This window comes from Psammomys obesus, unplaced genomic scaffold (assembly GCF_907164565.1).
Source record: "Psammomys obesus unplaced genomic scaffold, mPsaObe1.curated_primary_1811, whole genome shotgun sequence".
Classification (NCBI taxonomy): Eukaryota; Metazoa; Chordata; class Mammalia; order Rodentia; family Muridae; genus Psammomys; species Psammomys obesus.
In genome coordinates, this window is record NW_026591643.1 from 10,360,407 (window position 1) to 10,366,735 (window position 6,329).

Below are 6,329 nucleotides of genomic sequence, written 5' to 3' on the forward strand. Positions count from 1 at the left end.
AGGAACTAAAAGAAAAAGAGGAAAATACAAGCAGACAGGTGAAGGAAATAAACAAAACAACTCAAGACCTGAAGATAGAACTAGAAAAATTAAAGAAATCATAAATGGAGGAAATAATGGAGAGGAAGAATTTAGGAAAGAAAACAGAAACTACAGAGGTAAGCATAACCAACAGAATATAAGAAATGGAAGAAAGAATCTCAGGTGTAGAAGATACAATGGAAGAAATCGATGTATCTGTCAAAGAAAATGTTAAATCCAAAAAATTCCTGACACAGACCGTCCAAGAAATCCAAGACAATATGAAAATACAAAACCTAAGAATAATAGGAATAGAGGAAAAAGAAGACTCCCTTCTCCAAGGCCCAGAAAATATTTTCAACAAAATCATTGAAGAAAATTTCCCCAAGTTAAAGGAGAAACCAATAAGGATACATGAGCCCTACAGAACACCCAACAAATTTGACCAGAAAAGAAAATCCTCCCACCACATAATAATCAAAACAGTAAGTATACAGAACAAAGAAAAAATACTAAAAGCTGCAAGGGAAAAAGGCCAAGTAACATATAATGGCAAACCCATTAGAATCACACCTGACTTTTCAACAGAAACTATGAAAGCCAAAAGGGCCTGGACAGATATCATGCAGACCCTAAGAGAACACAGATGTCAGCCCAGGCTACTATACCCTGCAAAACTCTCAGTCCTCATAGACAGAGAAAACAAGATATTCAATGACAAAAACAAATTTCAATAATACCTACACACAAATCCAGCATTACAGAAGACACTGGAAGGGAAAATACAACCCCAAAAAAATTAGCTTCTGTCAAGAAAACACAGGAAATAATTAACCTTACTACAGTAAAACAAAAAGCAACCAAGCACACAACCTTATGAACACAACCAACATCAAAATCAAAGGATCTGACAGCTACTGGTCATTAATCTCTCTCAACATCAATGGACTCAACTCTCCAGTAAAAAGACACAGATTACAGAATGGATACGTAAACAAAACCCAGCAATCTGTTGCATACAAGAAACACACCTAAGGCACAAAGATAGACATTACCTGAGGGTAAAAAGTTGGAAGACGACTTTCCAAGCAAATGGACCCAAGAAACAAGCAGGAGTAGCCATTCTAATATCTGATAAAATAGACTTTCAACCAAAATTAATAAAAAGAGATGAGGAAGGACACTTCATACTCATCAAGGGAAAATTCCACCAGGAAGACATCACAAATCTGAACATCTATGCCCCAAATACAAGAGCACCCACATTTGTAAAAGAAACATTGATAAAATTTAAACCACATATAGATCCCCACACATTAAAAGTGGGAGACTTCAACACCCCACTCTCAACAAAGGACAGGTCAACAAAACAGAAATTAAACAAAGAAACAGTATCTCTGTCAGAGGTCATGAATCAAATGGACCTCACAGACATTTACAGAACTTTACACCCAAACACAAAAGAATTTACCTTCTTCTCAGCACCTCATGGAACCTTCTCCAAAATAGACCATATAGTTGGTCACAAAGCAAGCCTCAACAGATACAAGAAGACTGAAATAAACCCTTGTATCCTGTTTGATCACCATGGAATAAAGCTGGACTTCAACAACAACAGAAATAGCAAAAAGCCTACACACACATGGAAACTGAACAACTTGTTACTAAATGACAGCTGGGTCAGGGAAGAAATAAAGAAAGAAATTAAAGTCTTCCTAGAACTCAATGAAAATGAAGACACAACATACCCAAACTTGTGGGACACAATGAAAGCAGTGCTAAGAGGAAAGTTCATAGCACTAAGTGCCTTCAAGAAGAAATTCGAGACAGCTCATTCAAGCAACTTAATGGCCCACTTAAAAACCCTAGAAAAAGAAGAAGCAGACAGACCAAAAAGAAGTAGACGGCTGGAAATAATCAAACTCAGAGCTAAAATCAATCAATTAGAAACAAATAAAACAATTTAAAGAATCAATGAAACCAAGAGCTGGTTCTTTGAGAAAATCAACAAGATAGACAAACCCTTAGCCAAGCTAACTAAAAGGCACAGAGACACCAACCAAATCAACAAAATCAGAGATGAAAAGGGGGACATAACTACAGACACTGAGGAAATCCAAACAATCATTAGGACTTACTTCAAAAGTCTATATGCCACAAAATTTGAAAATCTAAATGAAATGGACAATTTTCTTGATCGATTTGACTTACCAAAGCTGAATCAGGACCAGGTAAATCAATTAAATAGTCCTATATCCCCCAAAGAAATAGAAGCAGTCATCAAAAGTCTCCCATCCAAAAAAAGCCCAGGACCAGATGGCTTCAGCGCAGAATTCTATCAGACCTTCAAAGAAGAGCTAACTCCAATTCTCTTCAAGCTATTCCACAAAATAGAAACAGAAGGAACACTACCAAACTCATTCTATCAACCACAGTCACCTTGGTACCTAACCCTCACAAAGACTCAACAAAGAAAGAGAATTTCAGGCCAATCTCCCTTATGAACATTGATGCAAAAATAGTTAACAAAATACTTGCAAACCGAATCCAAGAACACATCAAAGATATTATCCACTATGACCAAGTAGGCTTCATCCCAGGTATGCAGGGGTGGCTTAATATACAGAAATCCATCAATGTGATCCACCATATTAACAAACTGAAAGAAAAAAAAAAACACATGATAATCTCCCTAGATGCTGAAAAAGCATTTGACAAAATCCAACATCCATTCATGTTTAAAGTACTGGAGAGATCAGGGATACAAGGCACATATCTAAACATAGTAAAGGCGATATGCAGCAAGCCTATAGCCAACATCAAACTGAATGGAGAGAAACTTAAAGCAATCCCACTGAAATCAGGGACAAGACAAGGCTGCCCACTCTCTCCATATCTCTTCAACATAGTGCTGGAAGTCCTTGCTAGAGCAATAAGACAGTTGAAGGAGATCAAGGGGATACAGATGGGAAAGGAAGAAGTCAAATTATCACTATTCGCAGATGATATGATAGTATACCTGAGTGACCCCAAAAACTCTACCAGGGAACTCCTCCAGCTGATAAACACCTTCAGCAAAGTGGCCGGATACAAAATTAACTCAAAAAAATCAGTAGCACTCCTGTATACAAAAGACAAAAGGGCTGAGAAAGAATTTAGAGAAACAACACCAGTGTCAATAGCCACAAATGACATAAAGTACCTTGGTGTAACCCTAACCAAGCAAGTCAAAGACTTGTATGAAAAAAATTTCAAGTCTCTGAAGAAAGAATTAGAGGAAGATATGAGAAGATGGAAAGATCTCCTATGCTCATGGCTTGGCAGGATTAACATAGTAAAAATGGCCATCTTACCAAAAGCAATCTACAGATTCAATGCAATTCCCATCAAATTGCCAACACAATTCTTTACAGACCTGGAAAGAAAAATTCTCAACTTTGTAAGGAATAACAAGAAACCGAGAATTGCTAAAACAATCCTCTACAATAAAAGATCTTCTGGAGGTATCTCCATCCCTGATCTCATGCTGTACTATAGAGCAACAGTTAAAAAACTGCATGGTACTGGCATAGAAACAGAATGGTGGATCAATGGAATCAAACAGAAGACCCAGAAATAAACTCACACACTTACGGACACCTGATTTTTGACAAAGATGCCAAAACCATACAATGGAAAAAAAAGATAGCATCTTCAAGAAATGGTTCTGGTCCAACTGGATGTCTACATGGAGAAAAATAAAAATAGAACCATACTTATCACCCTGCACAAAACTGAAGTCCAAGTGGATCAAAGACCTCAACATAAAACCAGACACATTAAATCGGCTAGAAAAAAAAGTGGGGAATACCCTAGAACACATTGGTACAGGAGAAAACTTCCTGAACAGAACACCAACAGCACAGGCTCTAAGAGCAACAATCAATAAATGGGACCTCATGAAATTGAAAAGCTTCTGTAAAACAAAGGACACCGTCATCAAAACAAAGCGACTGCCTACAGATTGGGAAAGAATCTTCACCAACCCTTTATCTGACAGAGGACTCATATCCAATATATATAAAGAACTAAACAAGCTGAAAAGCAACAAACCAAGTAATCCACTTAAAAAATGGGGAACAGAGCTAAAGAGAGAATTCTCTGTAGAGGAATATCGAATGGCAGAGAAGCACTTAAAAAAATGCTCAACCTCATTAGCCATTAGGGAAATGCAAATCAAAACAACCCTGAGATTTCACCTTACACCCATCAGAATGGCCAAGATGAAAAACTCAAGGGACAACACATGCTGGAGAGGTTGTGGAGAAAGGGGAACCCTCCTCCACTGCTGGTGGGAATGTAAACTTGTACAACCACTCTGGAAATCAATCTGGCACTTTCTTGGACAACTAGGAATAGTGCTTCCTCAAGATCCAGCCATATCACTCCTAGGCATATACCCAAAAGAGGCTCAAGTACACAAAAAGGACATTTGCAGAAGCTGGAAACAACCCAGATGCCCCTCAACTGAAGAATGGATGCAGAAACTGTGGTACATCTATACAATGGAGTATTACTCAGCAATGAAAAATAAGGAAATCATGAAATTTGCAGGTAAATGGTGGGACCTGGAAAGGATCATCCTGAATGAGCTGTCCCAGAAGCAGAAAGACACACACAGTATATACTCACTCATATAGACTTATAGGATAAACCTACTAAAATCTGTACATCTAAACAAACTAAGCAAAAGAGAGGACCCTAACTAAAATGTTCAATCCCCATCCTGAAAGGCAAAGAGGATGGACATCAGAAGAAAAAGAAAATAGGAAACAACCTCGGAACTTGCTACAGAGGGCCTCTGAAAGCCAGAAGAAAACAGGAAACAACCTTGAAACCTGCCACAGAGGGCTTCTGAAAGCCTCTGCAGTATAGACTGTCAAAGCAGATGCTTAGCCTGATGGCCAACTGATGGGCAGAGTGAATGGAATTTTAAGTAAGAAGTGGAAATAGTAAGAGCTGGAGGGGATGGGAACTCCACAAGCAGAGCAACATAACAAGATAATTTGAACACAGGGAACTTCCCAGAGACTCATACTCCAACCAAGGACTATTCGCGGAGATAACCTAGAACTCCTGCACAGATGTAGCCCATGGCAGTTCAGTGTCCAAGTGGGTTACATAGTAATGGGAAGAGGAACTGCCTCTAACATAATCTGATTGGCCTGCTCTTTGATCATCTCCCCCTGAGGGGGGAGCAGCCTTACCAGGCCAAGGTAGAGGACAATGCAGCCACTTTTGATGAGAACTGATAGACTAAGATCAGAAAGGAGAGGAGGACCTCCCCTATTAGTGGACTTGGGGAGGGGCATGCATGCAGAAAGGGGAGGGAGGGTGGGATCGGGAGGGGAGGAGGGAGGGGCTTATGGGGGGATACAAAATGAATAAAGTGTAATTAATAAAAAATTTTAAAAAATGTGTCTAAGTAATATCTCAAAAAGAGTTCAACATTCTTACCAGGTAGGAAAATACAAATCAAAACGACTTTGTGACTTCATCTTACCTGGTCAGAATGGCTAAGATCAAGAAAACAAACAAGTGTGAGGAAAGGTAAACCCTCATTCACTGTTTATTGATTACAAACTTGAACATACATTGTAAAAACTAAGGTGAAGAATTTTCCGTATTCTAAGAAGAGATGTATCTTGTGATCTTGTTATATCACTCCTTAGTATATGCCCAAGGGTCAATATTTTACTTCACAAATACTTGCATGCCATGTTCAGTGCTATTCCATCCACCATCGCTAGGGAAGAGAAACAGTTGAAATGTATTCAACTCATGAAAATGTGGTATTTATATGCAATAGAATTCTGACTGTAAAGAAAAATGAAACTTGAAGGTAAATGGATGAAAATAGAGAATATATACTGAGTAAGTTTTTCCAGACTTATAAAGACAAAAATGTCACATAGTATCACTTACTTGTGGTCCCTAGTTCTGAATCTTTAGGTGTGAGTATATGTAATCTAGATCATCTGAAGAAACCAGGAAAGTAAAAAGGAACCATGGAGGAGGGTATGGGGAAAACATGCTCTAAGGAAGGTAATAGCAGGATACAGGTACTATAAAGGAAAGAAAGGGAAATAGGGGAGATTGAAGTTTGCCCGTGTAGTGGGGAGAGAGTAAGAACAATGCAAAGACAAATAGAAGAGATATGAATACTAAGGATACTGAAAATTACATAAGGAATCATTATTTTGTTTACATAAGATTACAAATATTTCACCTTTCCCTGAATGGGGTGGGCAGCCTTACCAGGCCACAGA